The sequence below is a fragment of the Balaenoptera musculus genome, chromosome 2, assembly GCF_009873245.2.
Source record: "Balaenoptera musculus isolate JJ_BM4_2016_0621 chromosome 2, mBalMus1.pri.v3, whole genome shotgun sequence".
NCBI classification, from domain to species: Eukaryota; Metazoa; Chordata; class Mammalia; order Artiodactyla; family Balaenopteridae; genus Balaenoptera; species Balaenoptera musculus.
In genome coordinates, this window is record NC_045786.1 from 15,725,481 (window position 1) to 15,748,859 (window position 23,379).

The 23,379-nt window shown below is 44.7% G+C and overlaps 1 protein-coding gene and 1 long non-coding RNA gene across 2 annotated transcripts in view; both read right to left on the reverse strand.

Moving 5' to 3' along the window:
- Positions 1-23,379, reverse strand: part of MALRD1 (MAM and LDL receptor class A domain containing 1) — a 612,855-nt gene that overhangs the window by 375,581 nt on the left and 213,895 nt on the right. The gene's annotated exons all lie outside the window — the stretch shown is intronic.
- LOC118888714 lies at positions 8,224-15,733 on the reverse strand. The gene is made up of 3 exons (XR_005018353.1): positions 15,663-15,733; positions 12,041-12,059; positions 8,224-8,234 (listed from the first exon to the last, which is right to left on the reverse strand). It is a non-coding gene; the product is annotated as an uncharacterized LOC118888714 (long non-coding RNA).

Sequence of the window (23,379 nt, forward strand, 5' to 3'; positions counted from 1 at the left end):
AAGTATTATCATTTTCTATAGGTTCCATGTCATGAAAAAGATTGAGAAGCCCAGCTATATTCCAGCTTCCTTTCCTATCTATTGGCTAGTTAATTTAGTTGTAGGAATATAGGAATTGAAAGTCAAAGGAGAAATGAGAGTAAGCAGAAGTATAGCACTCTGTCTCAAAAAAGTAATATCTGTAATGGGGAGATAACAACTGCTTGGAAAATCTTCCTTTGAAAAGCAGTTTGGCTTATTCCATAATCTAAAATCAGTATAAGCCTGCTAATGCCAAGGGGATAAAATCTATGTACAAGCAGTCTACATTAACAGGTAATAGGCTTGTCAGATGTAAATGACCATCACAAGTATGCAAATGAGTCAGGTTTTCCAGTCAGATTCTGACTCCTTCAACATTACCAGGGTCTGAAAAAAAGTGAGCTGTCCTATGCCCAAAATTTAAATGATTCCTGTATTTGAATACTTTTCAAGATGATTAAAGCTATGGTGCCTTGAGATTAAACACTTCTCCCTTTGCACCATTTTTTTCTAAAATGCCACACTGTACTACAGATTAAATTAGTAATAAAGCATGAGTAAGAAGCCGCTATGATGTCTAAAACTACCTGCTCTCCTGTGTTACACACAGAAAGCTGACCCTCAGATTTGTGCATTTGTAGAGAGAGCAGATGATTTGGTTCTGGTTCTTAACCTCCTCACAATCACATTTATCAAAGGGGATTCATGTTGTGCCATTTCTTCTCTGTGAGCTGCCACCAGAGTTCAACATCAGTATTTTAACACCTGTATACTTTGCTAAGGATGATCATGAATTATCATTCTTTGACCTTTACATTATTCTACAGCATTGCTCATCAGCAATTGCTGTTATCAGTTATTTATAGTATCGCTGGTCTGTGATGGAAAGGACAATCTAAATTCTGAATATATAAAAGATGGAGATCATGTTAGAAGCATTTGAAAATGTAAACAAACACTATCACAGTGTTTTGTGGCTGATTCTGTTTTTCTAATAACGTGAATACAGAATGTCACAACTGGAATCTATACTAAGGCAATGCTGGTAATGAAACAGAAATGGTACAAGCTATGACAGTTAAGTGCTGTTAAGAGGGAAATCTTTTTTGAATGGAACATGAATAGTGAATGGGTCTAGTCCAGGATAATTCTGGAGCAGATTTTTCCACTTTATAAAAAGCCTCTCATGTCCTTTCATTTTACACTGGTCTCTGAAATACACCAATTCTATTGATTAGAACTACTGGGTGTTCATATTTATGTTTCAGAAATTTTGTTGATAAAAACTGAATTACTGAATTTAATATTTTAATTAAAATATAATTTAATAGTAAATAAAATAAAAATCATTTAATTTTAAAAATCTACATTTTCTAATTAACTCACTAAAAGCTTTCCCAGAATACTATTTTGAGTTCATGACATCCTAACCAACAGTATAACTGTGTTTGGTTAGAAAACTTTGTATTTAACTTAAAAGAGACTGAAAAGTAATCCCTGGCAGGAAATTTAGATCCCACTTTAAAAAGAATATGAGAAATTTTTATTTTAAACTTAGTGATTTCCCCAAAGAAATTCTAGGTCAAGATATTTCTCTGTGTCTTTCTTCTCTTTTACAAGAAACTGCATATATCTCATGTAAAATATATCCAAAGTTAATAAAAGTAATATATCCGTGCATATGAGTTAAGAACATAACAGATCAGGAAATAATCCATAAAAGCACTATAATTCTATCTATAGCAGCTTAGAAAAGAGAACTAATTTTATCCTCAAAATTTTATTATTGCCACCAATCTCCTCTGGCTTTGCTTTCAGCTTCGCTTTATCTTTTAAGGACTCCTACATTGGTCCAAATATTAAATGTTTCAACTGTGTTGTCTTATCTTTTCATCACTCCTCTTTTCTCACAGTCACTTGGTATGAGACCAGCACTATGGTAGGTGTTATAAAACAGTCAAATTGTCAGCACCCTTTTCCTTGAGATACTTACAGTATCATGAAGGAGTTAGACAAGTAAATTAACATTGGTGGTATTCTGGGACACGTGCTGTACTACAGCTAATACCCAAAGAAGAACTATTTGGATTTGACTGGAGACAGGAATCAGTGAAAGTTTCCCAGAAGAACTGACTTTCAACTAAGTTTGAAAGGATGGTTAGGAGACTGTCGAATGAAAGTACCATGGCATGACACAGAGTCACATTTAGAGAATAAATAGATTTGCTGGATGAACAGGAGAGTAGGCTGTTGATGATGGGACCAAAATAAGGAGCCTGAGTCAGACAAGAAAACATCTTAACGATGGATGTATTAACTAACCTTACTCTGGTAATCATTTTGCAATATGTACATACATAGAATCATTACATTGTACAGCCTAAGCTTACACAACGTAAGCTTATATGTCAGTTTTATCTCAATAAAGTTGGAAACAACAAAAAAATTATAATACCAAGCTAAGGAGATGAAGAACGTCGACTTGGATATTTGCTAAAGAACTCAAAAACAAAATCAGGTATCTTTTTCTGTTCCCACAGAAAGGTCATAATTGGACTTCTGCCAACCCAGGCTTCCAAGTTAAAAACTAACAGTGCTCTTTAGCAGCTCTTTGTTTTTTGCCTTGCATTTCCAATTAATCCAACTGTATTGCATTTATGTGATACATGTATTACATCAAATTATATAGCCTTTCCTCTTTTTTGTCCTTCCTAATTTCACTCCTTACTCATCACTTAGAGTATTTCAACAATGGAATAGCTACCAAGCACAAAGTGACATGCTACTCCAGTCAGTCATTGTTACCAATAACTTTAGAAAAGCAAATCCAAGCACATCTTTTCCTTCATTAACTGTCTGTTTTATCACTCTACTATTGCAGAATGGCCCCAACTCTGAAGACTGCTATAGAATGAATCACCCAGGTTCCATTAGCTTCTAACTTCCAATTAGAATTGGCTGGTGTAAGACACCGGCAGAAGACTGTAGGGTGGAAGGAAAGAGCATTAAGGGTATTTATTCCCACAACCCCATCCCCTTCCCTCTCTGCCTCACCATGGTTGTGGCAGGGAGACACAAAGTGAAGAGGAGGTGGGCAGTCTACCCGAAAAAGAATTCAGGGTAATGATAGTAAAGATGATCCAAGATGTCGAAAAATGAATGGAGGCTCAGACCGAGAGGATACAAGGAATGTTTAATAAAGAGATAAAAGCTTTAAATAACAAACAGAGATGAACAATACAATAACTGAAATGAAAAATACACTAGAAGGAATTAATAGCAGAATAAATGAATCAGAAGAAAGAATAAGTGAGCTGGAAGACAGATTGGTGGAAATCACTGCTGCAGAACAGAATAAAGAAAGAAGAATGTAAAGAAATGAGGACAGTCTAAGAAACCTCTGGAACAACATTAAACTCACTGACACTCACATTATAGAGGTCCCAGAAGGATGAGAGAGAAAAAGGGCCTGAGAAAATATTTGAAGAGATAATAAACTGAAAACTTCCCTAACATGGGAAAGGAAACACTCACTCAAATCCAGGAAGCGCCGAGAGTCCCAGGCAGGATAAACTCAAGGAGGAACACATCGAGACACATATTAATCAAATTGACAAAAGTTAATGACGAAGAGAAAACTAACATTTATTACTGCTCCATGATGGGTATAACTGCTACTTTATCTTTGCTTGGTGAATTTCTGTGCAGCTCTTTAAAGCCAGCTCAAAAATTACTTCTCGTAACACTTTTTTTTTCTTTGTGTACTATCAACTCTCCTTCCTCTGCACCCAAATAACACTGTACCTTCTTTATGATCCTTGTATTCTGTTTTAAATGATATTTAATTTTTAAAATTTCTCTTATCTCCTAGATTTTAAAATCCTTGCATCTCCTTCTATTACTTGCATAAAGTATTTCTCATAACAGGTATGCAAAAATATCTCTTAAATTGCATTATAATGTGTCTTCAGAAGTAATACCTCTTAGGGAATATAAATGATGTCATGAATATAGTTTACACATTTATGAGGCTGTGTATGATGGCATTACAGTCATAAAAATTTGACTAGATATATAGAGACAAATCTGAAAAAAAACAATGATGATACAGTTTTTCAAATCTAGAATCTGACCCAAACATTATCCCAGAATGTATTATTTGTACTATTAGGCCACAAATAAAATATCTAAATATTTTTAGTTGTCTAAAGAAAACATCATGTATATACACTTGTTCTTTTAATCTTGTGATTATAGAATTTTAAGAACTCTTTCTAATTATTTTATGCTGAATAGTAATAATGAGGAAAATGGAATTATTTATAAAAATGAAAATAGTTGTCAATAATTATTCCAATTAAAACAAAGTTCACAGAACTAGTGCATTTTAGTGAGATCATTCATATTACTTATACTTCCTTAACTTAATTTTTATTGTTAACTCTCACCTTGTTCTCAAAATGTACTGCTATTTACAAAAATATGTGATACGGTATAACATCATAGACTAAAAGATACATATACACAAATATATATATTTTGTTCTTACCTCATATATACATATGAGGTAAGAACAAAAGAAAATAAGGATTCAGACACTAAATGGAGCCACAGGTAAAACTAGATCACAAAATGCATTCTGTAAGTTTTATAGAATCACTAATACTAGATTAAAATTTTCATTCTTTCTGTGAGTCAATATAAACAGGGAAGTATAAATAGCAAAATAATTCAGAGCCTCAAGAAAATACGAAGCCAAAGTGACTGTATTAGCCTTTGGCATCAATGATTTCTTACAGTCACAGGGAACATACACACACTCTTGATGGTCTACCTTTCTCAATATGACAGAAAGTTGATAAAGGTAAAAAAATAAGCAAAGTTAGAAACCCATTTTGGAGCCATTCATGTATGAGTATCAGGGCCAAAAAAAAATAATCCCCAGAGGTTATGTTTTGGGTTATTGGTATCTTTTAACAGTGTCTCCAGGTAAGTCCAATGTGCTGCCAATCTTGAGAACCTGAGCTTGACTAAACAAATGGGTCTTCAAAGCATGGCTGCCAGGCCAGCAGCACCAGCAGCACCTGGGAACTTAAAAATGTAAATATTAGGGTCCACCCCAGACCTACTTAATCAGAAATTCTGGAGTGAGCCCAAGATTCCTGTGTTTTAATAAGCTCTCCAGGTGATTCTGATGCGTGCTTGAGAACCTCTGGACTAAAACAATCCCCAGCAAAGCAGAATAAGATTGCCTTATACCAACAAAATTTGTGTTTTGGACATTAAGAATAAAAGAAGGCAAGAATGGATTTGGGCACTGGACATTTCTTATTATTGTTTTCTCTCCAGGTTACCATCACTAACACTTCACCTATCTTCCCTTCCTTTTTCTTCAGAATTATTTATAGAGTACCAGTTTTCTGTTTCTCCATCTCCTGTGGCATAAAACTGCAATCAAATCAGGTCAGAACCACCTAGAGGGGTGGGATAGGGAGGGTGGGAGGGAGATGCAAGAGGGAGGGGATATGGGGATATATGTATACATATATTCACTTTGTTATACAGCAGAAACTAACACAACATTGTAAAGCAATTATATTCCAATAAAGATGTTTAAAAAAAAAATCAAGTCAGAAATCTTAAAAATGTTTGGTTTTTAAGCAGGAGATATTCCCAAGATGTGGGATAGTGTTTAAGAGTACAGATTTGAACATCTGTGATTTGGATTCAAAGGTTCCAGCTCCCAAGCTTACTAAATAGTGTGCACAAAGGCAAGCTGTTTAACATCTTTAAACCTTGGTTTGCTGACATGTAAAACAGGGATAATTATACAAGCCTGCAAAGTTCACTGGGAGGACTTAATGTGGATTATGGACGAAAGGCAGCCACCTAATGCCTATCACATAATAAACACTCAATTAGTATTGCTTTCATTTCTGAGATGCTTCACTATATGAAAGCTACCACTGCTCATTTGTCAGACCTCCCTGTTAGTTTTGTGTAGTCAAAGAGGACATGCTGGGGAACACAGGCCTATGTAAATATCAGAATTTATAAATTTATAAACTTGGCATTTTCTCCTTTTCATTAACAGACTCCACTTAACTGTTTAGGTATTATTCTTTGAAATAGGAAAATCAAAGGTAGGTTTTAAGTATAAATTAGATATAATTTTTAATTCTATTTAAAGTTTATTAATCATAAATAAATCACCTGAAGTTTCTGGAGAAAAATGATTTAAAGAAGATATAATTGAACTCATATAACATCCTTCCATTAGCCAATACATTATCGACAAATTGGTGAGCATATTGGCATTAGTACCTATTATGTATAAAACTATGCATGTTTTTTTAATAAATACATTTAAAGTATTTTTTTGTAGATACTTTTAAAATAAGCACTGTGGAGTTAATCTATGAAGAGATATATTCATTCATTTGGGCATGAAAAGATAATCGTTATTCTATATGTCATACCTCAATCTTTCATCCTTTGGTTATTTGGCCATTAATACAGAACAAAAATAAAACAAACGTTTTTTTGTAAACTATTTTTAATAAACTATTTTTAGTCGATCTGCTCCACCTGAATAACTCAGGCAAAACTACTCTTCTTGGATAGTAATGTTACGAAGAACTTGAAGAAAATTAGTTCTAAATAGCAAATTTACTGAGCTTTACTCAAACCATGAGATTAAGGAACTATGTTTTGAATTTCATTATGTCTGCAATTTCTAAAAGATAGACTTTGTAACATCAATGTAAATAATTCTTCAGAGAAAGTCTGTGCCAGATAGGATTACTAAATAAAAACTACCTTTGCTCACAGTTTATGGTTGAATTTAAGTATCATATAAACTCTCAGGAACAATTTATGTTCTTAATGTCAGAGATATTTGAGTGACTACCTTAAAGTCATATCACCTTGCAAATAAATATCTTTTTCAATATGCACACACAGGCATCACATTTAAGCAAAAACCTTCACACCATAAATAAAATGCACTGTCTTTCCTTACTTGTATCTCTGTGTCTATTGAATGAACACACAACAAATATAGGAGACAATAGAGACAATAAAAATAAATAAATTTTTTTATTCTAAAGCCTTATGTAGACTTTGGCAACTCTTGTTCAATTTATTTTAATATCTCAAAACCTAAAGTTTAAATTCAATTCAGTAAGTTTCTTTTAAATGGACAGAAATTTTAAAAAACCACTTTTATGGTAATCCTTTGTGATTGAAAACATTAAACTAAGTTAATAATGTTTACAATGAAGTTCGAAATGTCAACTTGAAAGTAGAACTAAATCAAGCAGGTTCAGGTGAAGAAATGTTTCCATTAGAATAAAATTACCTAAGGAGTTTAAATACAGATTACAGTAAGAGATGAATTTAGCTAAATAGGAAGCCACTTTATAAACTCAAAAGAAGCATCTTCAAAGCACTTTACTTAGTGCTTGTATTTAGGAAAAGCGAAAATACTAAGTGACTGGATTCTAATGAGACTTACAACCTAGTGGAAAAAGGAAAATAAACCCAGATGGATATATGCACAAAACTCAATTGATGGAATTAATGTTAAATATCTGGAAAGTAACGATAGCCATGAAGAATATTACTGAAATAAATTACAACTCGAAACAGAAAAACGTTTCTCATTCCATCTCAACCACTTCTAATCTCCACTTGCAAATACAGTTTTCTTAACAAATATTCTGAAGTTTAAATGATACTACTTCCTTCCTGGCATCTTGATCACAGCAAAATATGCTCTCCACTATCACCATCAACTTCTGGTCAAGGTTCTCATTCGACTTAATTTTGATATCAATACTCAGTGCCCTTAAACCTTAATATAATGACGTTGCTTTGGGGATTTATAATGTTATTTTCTAGACATATTCTGCACATAATACTTTTTCACACTATTTTCCACTGCTATCAAAGATATGATGCCGACATCAGAAGCACGTTACTGTTACTTTCTCTAGAGTGATAACTTGTTTGCATTTTTTTCCTTTATTTTTGTGAATTTTTCTATTCCCTTTTAGAGAACCATTCTCTTTCCCTTATACCTGATAGTAATTCATACTGTACTGGGAGTGGAATGTGTTACAACATAGCAGAAAATTCTTCTCTGTTACCCTAAAGAGGCAATCACTCATCATCAGTGTTAAGCAAAATGGCATTACCTCTGCCCTCCTGAGCTTGCGGTCCAGGAAAGACATACAAGGTCTTTACTTTATAGAAATAGTGTTTCTCTCTAGTTCATGTCAATAAAACCCCTTCACACACTTGGGAGACATAACTACGTACATCCTAAGAATTTTAAGATGTCAAAAATATTATAAACGGTAACAAAAGACCAATAAAAAATAGGGGAAAATCTCTACAACATTCGTAACAGATAAAAAATCACCTCACTGCTTTAAAAGATCTTATAAATCAGCAAGAAAAAACAAGCACTACAAACTGAAAACCAAGCAAAGAGCACAAACAGAAAACACACACACACAGAAATACACATGGACAAGGTACAAAGAAAAAAAACAGGTTACCCTACTTTTGAATTAAAGAAATGAAAAAATACAATTAGATGCTACTTTAACCTATTAAATTGGAAAATACAAAAAAAAAAAATTAAACATTCAAGTGTTTGGCAAGCATACAGAAAAACAGACAACATCAAGCACTGCTTTCAAAAATGGTATTTTGCAAAGTAACACAAAATTAAAAATCAAATGTTTTAAAATATAAATAACAACAAATATAAAAATTCTACTCTGTACTCTCAGGATATAATCTACAACGTGTGTAAAGCTGCAGAGTGTTCAGTGCAGATTGATTAAATATCTGTATACCACAGGGCCCACATCACAAAGGTGATGAGAAACCACCTCATACCAAAGGGCCTTGATCAAAAAGGGGATGAGACACCACCTCACACCAGAGGAAACATAAGAAAGGGGATGAGAAACCACCACACACCACAGGGCCCACATCAAAAAGGAGATGAGAATACACCTCACACCACAGGGCCCACATCACAAAGGGGATGAGAAACCACCTAACACCACAGGGCACACATCACAAAGGGGATGAGAAACCACATCACACCACAGGGCAAACATCACAAAGGGGATGGGATACCACCTAACTCCACAGGGCCCCCATCACAAAGGGGATGAGAAACCACCTCACAACACAGTGCCCACATCACAAAGGGGATGAGAACCCACCTCACACCACAGGGCACACATCACAAAGGGGATGAGAAACCACCTCACACCACAGGGCAAACATCACAAAGGGGATGGGATACCACCTAACTCCACAGGGCCCCCATCACAAAGGGGATGAGAAACCACCTCACAACACAGGGCCCACATCACAAAGGGGATGAGAAACCACATCAAACCTCAGGGCCTACATCACAAAGGGGATGAGAAACCAACTCACACCAAAGAGCCCCCATCACAAAAAGGATGAGAAACCACCTCACACCACAGGACCCACATCACAAAGAGGATGCGAAACCACCTCACACTACAGGGCCCACATCACAAAGGGGATGAAAAACCACCTAACACCACAGGACAAACTTCACAAAGGGAATGACAATCCACCTCACACCACAGGGCCCACATCACAAAGGGGATGAGAAACCACCTAACTCCACAGGGCCCACATCACAAAGGGGATGAGAAACCACCTGACACCAAAGGAACCACATCAGAAAGGGGATGAGAAACCACCTCACACCAAAGGGACCACAGCAAAAAGGGGATGAAAAACCAACTCACACCAAAGGGCCCCCATCACAAAGGGGATGAGAAACCACCTCACACCACAGGGCCAACATCAGAAAGTAGATGAGAAACCACCTTACACCACAGAGCCAACATCACAAAGGGGATGAGAAAACACCTCACACCAAAGGGCACACATCACAAAGGGGATGAGAAACCACATCAAACCACAGGGCCCACATCACAAATGGGATGAGAACCCACCTCACACCACAGGGCCCACATCACAAAGGGGATGAGAAACCACATCAAACCACAGAGCCCACATCACGAAGGGAATGAGAAACCACCTCACACCACAGGGCCAACATCACAAAGGGGATGAGAAACTACCTCACACCACAGGGCCCACATCACAAAGGGGATGAGAAACTACCTCACACCAAAGGGACCACATCACAAATGGGAAGAGAAACCAACTCACACCAAAGAGCCCCCATCACAAAAAGGATGAGAAACCACCTCACACCACAGGACCCACATCACAAAGAGGATGCGAAACCACCTCACACTACAGGGCCCACATCACAAAGGGGATAAGAAACCACCTCACACCAAAGGGCCCCATCACAAAGGGGATGAGAAACCACCTAACACCACAGGGCCAACATCACAAAGGGGATGAGAAACCACCTCACACCAAAGGGCACACATCACAAAGGGGATGAGAAATCACATCAAACCACAGGGCCCACATCACAAAGGGGATGAGAAACCAACTCACACCAAAGAGCCCCCATCACAAAAAGGATGAGAAACCACCTCACACCACAGGACCCACATCACAAAGAGGATGCGAAACCACCTCACACTACAGGGCCCACATCACAAAGGGGATGAAAAAACACCTCACACCACAGGACACACTTCACAAAGGGAATGACAATCCACCTCACACCCCAGGGCCCACATCACAAAGGGGATGAGAAATCACCTAACTCCACAGGGCCCACATTACAAAGGGGATGAGAACCCACCTCACACCACAGGGCCCACATCAGAAAGGGGATGAGAAACCACCTCACACCAAAGGGACCACATCACAAAGGGGATGAGAAACCACCTTACACCATAGGGCCAACATCACAAAGTAGATGAGAAACCTCCTTACACCACAGGGCAAACATCACAAAGGGGATGAGATACCACCTAACTCCACAGGGCCCGCATCACAAAGTGGATGAGAAACCACATCAAACCTCAGGGCCCACATCACAAAGGGGATGAGAAACCACCTCACACCACAGGGCACACATCACAAACGGGATGAGAAATCATATCAAACAACAGGGCCCACATCACAAAGGGGATGAGAAGCCAACTCACACCAAAGAGCCCCCATCACAAAAAGGATGAGAAACCACCTCACACCACAGGACCCACATCATAAAGAGGATGCGAAACCACCTCACACTACAGGGCCCACATGACAAAGGGGATGAGAAAACAAATCACACCAAAGGGCCCACATCACAAAGGGGATGAGAAACCACCTAACTAGACAGGGCCAACATCACAAAGGGGATGAGAACCCACCTCACACCATAGGGCCCACATCACTAAGGGGATGAGAAACCACCTCACACCAAAGGGACCACATCAAAAAGGTGATGAAAAACCACCTTACACCACAGGGCCAACATCACAAAGGGGATGAGAAACCACCTCAAACCTCAGGGCCCCCATCACAAAGGGGATGAGAAACCACCTAACACCACAGGGCACACATCACAAAGGGGATGAGAAACCACCTCACACCACAGGGCACACATCACAAACGGGATGAGAAATCACATCAAACCACAGGGCCCACATCACAAAGGGGATGAGAAACCAACTCACACCAAAGGGACCACAGCACAAAGGGGATGAAAAACCACCTCACACCACAGGACGCACTTCACAAAGGGAATGAGAATCCACCTCACACCACAGGGCCCACATCACAAAAAGGATGAGAACCCAACTCACACCACAGGGCCCACATCACAAAGGGGATGAGAAACCACATAAAACCACAGGGCCCACATCACAAAAGGAATGAGAAACCACCTCACACCAAAGAGCCCCCATCACTAAGGGATGAGAATCCACCTCACACCACAGGGCCCACATCACAAAGGGGATGAGAAACCATGTCACACCACAGGGCCCACATCACAAAGGGGATGAGTAACCACCTCACACCACAGGGTACACATCACAAAGGGGAAGAAAAACCACCTCACACCACAGGACCCACATCAAACAGGGCATGAGAAACCACCTCACACCAAAGGGGACACATCACAAAGGGATGAAAAATCACCTCACACCAAAGGGGACATATCACAAAGGGATAAAAAACCACCTCACACCAAAATGGCCACATCACAAAGGGGATGAGAAACCACCTCCATTCCACAGGGCCCACATCACAAAGGGGATGAGAACCCACCTCACACCACAGGGCCCACATCACAAAGGGGATGAGAAACCACCTCACACCAAAGGGACCACATCACAAAGTGGATGAGAAACCAGCTCACACCAAAGGGCCCCCATCACAAAGGGGATGAGAAACCACCTTACATCATAGGGCCAACATCACAAAGTAGATGAGAAACCACCTTACACCACAGGGCAAACATCACAAAGGGGATGAGAAACCACCTCACACTAAAGGGCCCCCATCACAAAGGGGATGAGAAACCACCTTACACCACAGGGCAAACATCAAAAAGGGGATGAGAAACCATCTCACACCACAGTGCCCCCATCACAAAGGGGAAGAGAAACCACCTCACACTAAAGGGCCCCCATCACAAAGGGGATGAGAAACCACTTTATACCACAGGGCAAACATCACAAAGGGGATGAGAAACCACCACACACCACAGGGCCCACATCAAAAAGGGGATGAGAAACCACCTAACACCACAGGGCCCACATCACAAAGGGGATGAGAAACCACCTCACACCACAGGGCACCCATCATAAAGGGGATGAGAAACCACCTCACACCAAACGGCCCCCATCACAAAGGGATGAGAAACCACCTAACACCACAGGGCCAATATTACAAAGAGGATGAGAAATCACCTCACACCAAAGGGCCCCCATCACAAACGGGATGAGAAACCACCTAACACAAAAGGGGCCACATCACAAAGGGGATGAGAAACCACCTCACACCACAGGGCCCACATCACAAAGAGGATGAGAAACCACCTCACACCACAGGGCCCACATCACAAAGGGGATAAGAAACGACATCACACCAGTGGGCCCACATCAGAAAGGGGATGAGAAACCGCATCAAACCACAGGGCCCGCATCACAAAGGGGATGACAAACCACCTCACACCACAGGGCCCACATCACAAAGGGGATAAGAAACCACCTCACACCACAGGGCTCACATCACAAGGGGATAAGAAACCACCTAACACCACAGGGCCCCCATCACAAAGGGGATGAGAAACCACCTCACACCACAGGGCCCCCATCACAAAGGGGATGAGAAACCACCTCACACCACAGGGCCCACATCACAAAGCGGATGAGAAACCACCTAACACCAAAGGGCCAACATCACAAAGAGGATGAGAAATCACCTCACACCACAGGGCCCCATTACAAACGGGATGAGAAACCACCTAATACCACAGGTCAAACATCACAAGCGGATGAGAATCCACCTCACACCTCAGAGCCCACATCAAAAAGGGGATTAGAAACCACCTAAAACCACAGGGCTCACATCACAAAGGGGATGAGAATCCACCTCACACCAAAGGGACCACATCAAAAAGGTGATGAAAAACCACCTTACACCACAGGGCACACATCACAAACGGGATGAGAAATCACATCAAACCACAGGGCCCACATCACAAAGGGGATGAGAAACCAACTCACACCAAAGAGCCCCCATCACAAAAAGGATGAGAAACCACCTCACACCACAGGACCCACATCACAAAGAGGATGCGAAACCACCTCACACTACAGGGCCCACATCACAAAGGGGATGAGAAACCAACTCACACCAAAGAGCCCCCATCACAAAAAGGATGAGAAACCACCTCACACCACAGGACCCACATCACAAAGAGGATGCGAAACCACCTCACACTACAGGGCCCACATCACAAAGGGGATGAAAAACCACCTCACACCACAGGACGCACTTCACAAAGGGAATGACAATCCACCTCACACCACAGGGCCCACATCACAAAGGGGATGAGAAACCACCTAACTCCACAGGGCCCACATCACAAAGGGGATGAGAAACCACCTCACACCACAGGGCCCCCATCACAAAGGGGATGAGAAACCACCTCACACCACAGGGCCCACATCACAAAGGGGATGAGAAACCACCTAACACCAAAGGGCCAACATCACAAGGGGATAAGAAACCACCTAACACCACAGGGCCCCCATCACAAAGGGGATGAGAACCACCTCACACCACAGTGCCCCCATCACAAAGGGATGAGAAACCACCTCACACCACAGGGCCCACATCACAAAGGGGATGAGAAACCACCTAACACCAAAGGGCCAACATCACAAAGAGGATGAGAAATCACCTCACACCAAAGGGCCCCCATTACAAACGGGATGAGAAACCACCTAATACCACAGGTCAAACATCACAAAGCGGATGAGAATCCACCTCACACCTCAGAGCCCACATCAAAAAGGGGATTAGAAACCACCTAAAACCACAGGGCTCACATCACAAAGGGGATGAGAATCCACCTCACACCAAAGGGACCACATCAAAAAGGTGATGAAAAACCACCTTACACCACAGGGCCAACATCACAAAGGGGATGAGAAACCACCTCAAACCTCAGGGCCCCCATCACAAAGGGGATGAGAAACCACCTAACACCACAGGGCACACATCACAAAGGGGATGAGAAACCACCTCACACCACAGGGCACACATCACAAACGGGATGAGAAATCACATCAAACCACAGGGCCCACATCACAAAGGGGATGAGAAACCAACTCACACCAAAGAGCCCCCATCACAAAAAGGATGAGAAACCACCTCACACCACAGGACCCACATCACAAAGAGGATGCGAAACCACCTCACACTACAGGGCACACATCACAAAGGGGATGAGAAACCAACTCACACCAAAGAGCCCCCATCACAAAAAGGATGAGAAACCACCTCACACCACAGGACCCACATCACAAAGAGGATGCGAAACCACCTCACACTACAGGGCCCACATCACAAAGGGATGAAAAACCACCTCACACCACAGGACGCACTTCACAAAGGGAATGAGAATCCACCTCACACCACAGGGCCCACATCACAAAGGGGATGAGAAACCACCTAACTCCACAGGGCCCACATCACAAAGGGGATGAGAAACCACCTCACACCACAGGGCCAACATCAGAAAGTAGATGAGAAACCACCTTACACCACAGGGCAAACATGACAAAGGGGATGAGAAACCACCTCACACTAAAGGGCCCCCATCACAAAGGGGATGAGAAACCACCTCACACCAAAGGGCATACATCACAAAGGGGATGAGAAACCACCTAATACCACAGGGCCCACATCACAAAGGGGATGAGAACCCAACTCACACCACAGGGCCCACATCACAAAGGGGATGAGAAACCACCTCACACCACAGGGCCAACATCACAAAAGGAATGAGAACCCACCTCACACCACAGGGCCCACATCACAAAGGGGATGAGAAACTACCTCACACCAAAGGGACCACATCACAAAGGGGATGAGAAACCAACTCACACCAAAGAGTCCCCATCACAAAAAGGATGAGAAACCACCTCACACCACAGGACCCACATCACAAAGAGGATGCGAAACCACCTCACACTACAGGGCCCACATCACAAAGGGGATGAAAAAACACCTCACACCACAGGATGCACTTCACAAAGGGAATGACAATCCACCTCACACCACAGGGCCCACATCACAAAGGGGATGAGAAACCACCTAACTCCACAGGGCCCACATTACAAAGGGGATGAGAACCCACCTCACACCACAGGGCCCACATCAGAAAGGGGATGAGAAACCACCTTACACCAAAGGGACCACATCACAAAGTGGATGAGAAACCAACTCACACCAAAGGGCCCCCATCACAAAGGGGATGAGAAACCACCTTACATCATAGGGCCAACATCACAAAGTAGATGAGAAACCACCTTACACCACAGGGCAAACATCACAAAGGGGATGAGAAACCACCTCACACTAAAGGGCCCCCATCACAAAGGGGATGAGAAACCACCTTACACCACAGGGCAAACATCAAAAAGGGGATGAGAAACCATCTCACACCACAGTGCCCCCATCACAAAGGGGATGAGAAACCACCTCACACTAAAGGGCCCCCATCACAAAGGGGATGAGAAACCACTTTATACCACAGGGCAAACATCACAAAGAGGATGAGAAACCACCACACACCACAGGGCCCACATCACAAAGGGGATGAGAAACCACCTAACACCACAGGGCCCACATCACAAAGGGGATGAGAAACCACCTCACACCACAGGGCCCACTCACAAAGAGGATGAGAAACCACTCCACACCACAGGGCCCACATCACAAAGGGGATAAGAAACCACATCACACCAGGGCCCACATCAGAAAGGGGATGAGAAACCGCATCAAACCACAGGGCCCGCATCACAAAGGGGATGGACAAACCACCTCACACCACAGGGCCCACATCACAAAGGGGATAAGAAACCACCTCACACCAAAGGGCACACATCACAAGGGGATGAGAAACCACCTCACACCACAGGGCCCCCATCACAAAGGGGATGAGAAAAGACATCACACCACAGGGTCCCATTACAAAGGGGATGAGAAACCACCTCACACCACAGGGCCCACATCACAAAGGGTATCGAAGAACCACCTCACACCACAGGGCCCACATCACAAAGGGGATGAGAAACACCACACCAAAGGGCCCCCATCACAAACGGGATGAGAAACCACCTAATACCACAGGTCAAACATCACAAAGCAGATGAGAATCCACCTCACACCTCAGAGCCCACATCAAAAAGGGGATTAGAAACCACCTAAAACCACAGGGCTCACATCACAAAGGGGATGAGAATCCACCTCACACCACAGGGTCCCCATCACAAAGGGGATGAGAGACCACCTCACAACACAGGGCCCACATCACAAAGGGGATGAGAAACCACATCACACCACAGGGCCCACATCACAAAGGGGATGAGAACCCACCTCACACCACAGGGCCCACATCACAAAGGGGATGGAAACCACCTCACACCAAAGGGACCACATCAAAAAGGTGATGAGAAACCACCTTACACCACAGGGCCAACATCACAAAGAGGATGAGAAATCACCTCACACCAGAGGGCCCCCATCACAAACGGGATGAGAAACCACCTTACACCACAGGGCCAACATCACAAAGAGGATGAGAAATCACCTCACACCAGAGGGCCCCCATCACAAACGGGATGAGAAACCACCTAACACCACAGGTCAAACATCACAAAGCGGATGAGAATCCACCTCACACCTCAGAGCCCACATCAAAAAGGGGATTAGAAACCACCTAAAACCACAGGGCCCACATCACAAAGGGGATGAGAAACCACGTAACTCCACAGGGCCAACATCACAAAGGGGATGAGAACCCACCTCACACCACAGGGCCCACATCACAAAGGGGATGAGAAACCACCTCACACCACAGGGCCCACATCAAAAAGGTGATGAGAAACCACCTTACACCACAGAGCCAACATCACAAAGGGGATGAGAAACCACCTCAAACCTCAGGGCCCACATCACAAAGGGGATGAGAAACTACCTCACACTACAGGGCCCACATCACAAAGGGGATAAGAAACCACCTCACACCAAGGCCCCATCACAAAGGGGATGAGAAACCACCTCACACCACAGGGCCAACATCACAAAGGGGATGAGAAACCACCTCACACCAAGGGCACACATCACAAAGGGGATGAGAAATCACATCACACCACAGGGCCCACATCACAAAGGGGATGAGAAACCAACTCACACCAAAGAGCCCCCATCACAAAAAGGATGAGAAACCACCTCACACCACAGGACCCACATCACAAAGAGGATGCGAAACCACCTCACACTACAGGGCCCACATCACAAAGGGGATGAAAAACACCTCACACCACAGGACACACTTCACAAAGGGAATGACAATCCACCTCACACCACAGGGCCCACATCACAAAGGGGATGAGAAATCACCTAACTCCACACGGCTCACATTACAAAGGGGATGAGAACCCACCTCACACCACAGGGCCCACATCAGAAAGGGGATGAGAAACCACCTCACACCAAAGGGACCACATCACAAAGGGGATGAGAAACCACCTCACACCAAAGGGCCCCCATCACAAAGGGGATGAGAAACCACCTTACACCATAGGGCCAACATCACAAAGTAGATGAGAAACCACCTTACACCACAGGGCAAACATCACAAAGGGGATACCACCTAACTCCACAGGGCACACATCACAAAGGGGATGAGAAACCACCTCACACCACAGGGCACACATCACAAACGGGATGAGAAATCACATCAAACCACAGGGCCCACATCACAAAGGGGATGAGAAACCAACTCACACCAAAGAGCCCCTATCACAAAAAGGATGAGAAACCACCTCACACCACAGGACCCACATCACAAAGAGGATGCGAAACCACCTCACACTACAGGGCCCACATCACAAAGGGGATGAAAAAACACCTCACACCACAGGATGCACTTCACAAAGGGAATGACAATCCACCTCACACCACAGGGCCCACATCACAAAGGGGATGAGAAACCACATCACACTACAGGGCCCACATTACAAAGGGGATGAGAACCCACCTCACACCACAGGGCCCACATCACGAAGGGGATGAGAAACCACATAGCACCAAAGTAGCCACATCACAAAGGGGATGAGAAACCACCTCACACCAAAGGGGCCACATCACAAAGGGATGAGAAACCACCTCACACCAAAGGGGCCACATCACAAAGGGGATGAGAAACCACCTGACACAATAGGTCACATATCACAAAGGGGATGAGAAACCACCTCACACCAAAGAGCCCCCATCACAAAGGGGATGAGAAACCACCTCACACCATAGGACGCACATCAAAAGGGGCATGAGAAACTACCTCACACAATAGGGCCCACATTACAAAGGGGATGAGAAACCACCTCACACCACAGGACACTCGTCACAAAGGGGATGAGAAACGACATTACACCACAAGGCCCCATTACAAAGGGGATGAGAAACCACTTCACACCACAGGGCCCACATCACAAAGGGGATGAGAAACCACCTCACACCACAGGGCCCACATCACAAAGGGGATAAGAAACCACCTCACACCACAGGGCCTCATGACAAAAGGGATGAGAAACCACCTCACACCAAAGACCCCCATCACTAAGGGGATGAGAAACCACCTCACACCAAAGGGCCCACATCACAAAGGGGATGAGAAACCACCTCACACCAAAGGCCCCCATCACAAAGGGGATGAGAAACCACCTAACACCACAGGGCCACATTACAAAGAGGATGAGAAATCACCTCACACCACAGGGCCCACATCACAAACGGGATGAGAAACCACCTCACACCAAAGGGCCAACATCACAAAGGGGATGAGAAACCACCTCACACTAAAGGGCCCCCATCACAAAGGGGATGAGAAACCACCTTACACCACAGGGCCACATCACAAAGAGGATGAGAAACCACCTCACACCACAGGGCCACATCACAAAGGGGATGAGAAACCACCTAACACCACAGGGCCCACATCACAAAGGGATGAGAAACCACCTCACACCACAGGGCCACATCACAAAGGGGATGAGAAACCACCTCACACCAAAGGGACCACATCCCAAAGGGGATGAGAAACCACCTCACACCAAAGGGCCCTCATCACAAAGGGGATGAGAAACCACCTCACACCAAAGGGCCCACATCACAACGGGATGAGAAACCACCTCACACCACAGGGGCCACATCAAAAAGGGATGAGAAACCACCTCACACCACAGGGCCCCATCACAAAGGGGATGAGAAACCACCTCACACCACAGGGCCCACATCACAAAGGGGATGAGAAACCACCTCACACACAGGGCCCACATCACAAAGGGGATGAGAAACCACCTCACACCACAGGGCCCCATCACAAAGGGGATAAGAAACCACCTCACACCACAGGGGCCCACATCACAAAGGGGATGAGAAACCACCTCACACCACAGGGGCCCCCATCACAAAGGGGATGAGAAACCACCTCACACCACAGGGCCCACATCACAAAGGGGATGAGAAACCACCTCACACCACAGGGTACACATCACAAAGGGGAAGAAAAACCACCTCACACCACAGGGCCCACATCACAAAGGGGATGAGAAACCACCTCACACCACAGGGCCCCCACCACAAAGGGGATGAGAAACCACCTCACACCACAGGGCCCACATCACAAAGGGGATGAGAAACCACCTAACACCACAGGGCCAACATCACAAAGAGGATGAGAAATCACCTCACACCAAAGGGCCCCCATCACAAACGGGATGGAAACCACCTCACACCAAAGGGACCACATCAAAAAGGTGATGAGAAACCACCTTACACCACAGGGCCAACATCACAAAGAGGATGAGAAATCACCTCACACCAGAGGGCCCCCATCACAAACGGGATGAGAAACCACCTTACACCACAGGGCCAACATCACAAAGAGGATGAGAAATCACCTCACACCAAAGGGCCCCCATCACAAACGGGATGAGAAACCACCTCACACCACAGGGCCAACATCACAAAGAGGATGAGAAACCACCTCACACCACAGGGCCCACATCACAAAGGGGATGAGAAACCACCTCACACCAAAGGGGCCACATCACAAAGCAGATGAGAAACCACCTCACACCACAGGGCCCACATCACAAAGGGGATGAGAAACCACCTCATACCACAGGGCCCACATCACAAAGGGGATGAGAAACCACCCCACACCACAGGGGCCACATCACAAACGGGATGAGAAACCACCTCACACCACAGGGCCCACATCACAAAGGGGATGAGAAACCACCTCACACCACAGGGCCCACATCACAAAGGTGATGACACACCACCACTCCACAGGGCTCACATCACAAAGGGGATGAGAAACCACCTCACACCACAGGGCCCACATCACAAACGGGATGAAAAACCACCTCACACCACAGGGCCCACATCACAAAGGGGATGAAAAACCACCTCACACCACAGGGCCCACATCACAGGGTGGATGAGAAACCACCTCATGCCACAGGGCAAGCATCACAAAGGGGATGAGAAACCACCTCACACCATCGGGGCCACATCACAAAGGGGATGAGAAACCACCTCACACCACAGGGCCCCATTACAAAGGGGATGAGAAACCCCTTCACACCAAAGAGCCCCCATCACAAAGGGGATGAGAAACCACCTCACACCACAGGACCCACATCACAAAGAGGATGCGAAACCACCTCACACTACAGGGCCCACATCACAAAGGGGATGAAAAAACACCTCACACCACAGGACACACTTCACAAAGGGAATGACAATCCACCTCACACCACAGGGCCCACATCACAAAGGGGATGAGAAATCACCTAACTCCACACGGCTCACATTACAAAGGGGATGAGAACCCACCTCACACCACAGGGCCCACATCAGAAAGGGGATGAGAAACCACCTCACACCAAAGGGACCACATCACAAAGGGGATGAGAAACCACCTCACACTAAAGGGCCCCATTACAAAGGGGATGAGAAAAAAACTCACACCACAGGGCCCACATCACAAAGGGGATGAGACACCACCTCACACCACAGGGCTCGCATCATAAAGGGGATGAGAAACCACCTCACACCAAAATGGCCACATCACAAAGGGGATGAAAAACCACCTCACACCAAAGAGCCCCCATCACAAAGGGGATGAGAAACCACCTTACACCACAGGGCCCACATCACAAAGGGGATGAGAAACCACCTCACACCACAGGGCCCACATCACAAAGGGGATGAGAAACCACCTCACACCAAAGGGGCCACGTCAAAAAGGGGATGAGAAACCACCTAACAAGAATGAGCCACCATCACAAAGGGGATGAGAAACCACCTCACACCAAAGAGCCAACATCACAAAGAGGATGAGAAATCACCTCACACCAAAGGGCCCCCATCACAAACGGGATGAGAAACCACCTAACACCAAAGGGCCAACATCACAAAGGGGATGAGAAACCACCTCACACCACAGGGCCCACATCACAAAGAGGATGAGAAACCACCTCACACCACAGGGCCCACATCACAAAGGGGATAAGAAACCACATCACACCAGTGGGCCCACATCAGAAAGGGGATGAGAAACCGCATCAAACCACAGGGCCCGCATCACAAAGGGGATGACAAACCACCTCACACCACAGGGCCCACATCACAAAGGGGATAAGAAACCACCTCACACCACAGGGCTCACATCACAAGGGGATAAGAAACCACCTAACACCACAGGGCCCCCATCACAAAGGGGATGAGAAACCACCTCACACCACAGGGCCCCCATCACAAAGGGGATGAGAAACCACCTCACACCACAGGGCCCACATCACAAAGGGGATGAGAAACCACCTAACACCACAGGGCCAACATCACAAAGAGGATGAGAAATCACCTCACACCAAAGGGCCCCCATCACAAACGGGATGAGAAACCACCTAATACCACAGGTCAAAGATCACAAAGCGGATGAGAATCCACCTCACACCTCAGAGCCCACATCAAAAAGGGGTTAGAAACCACCTAAAACCACAGGGCTCACATTACAAAGGGGATGAGAATCCACCTCACACCACAGGGTCCCCATCACAAAGGGGATGAGAAACCACCTCACAACACAGGGCCCACATCACAAAGGGGATGAGAAACCACCTAACTCCACAGGGCCAACATCACAAAGGGGATGAGAACCCACCTCACACCACAGGGCCCACATCACAAAGGGGATGAGAAACCACCTCACACCAAAGGGACCACATCAAAAAGGTGATGAGAAACCACCTTACACCACAGGGCCAACATTACAAAGAGGATGAGAAATCACCTCACACCAGAGGGCCCCCATCACAAACGGGATGAGAAACCACCTAACACCACAGGTCAAACATCACAAAGCGGATGAGAATCCACCTCACACCTCAGAGCCCACATCAAAAAGGGGAATAGAAACCACCTAAAACCACAGGGCCCACATCACAAAGGGGATGAGAATCCACCTCACACCATATGACCCACATCAAACAGGGCATGAGAAACCATGTCACACCACAGGGCACACATCACAAAGGGAATGAGTAACCACGTCACACCACAGGG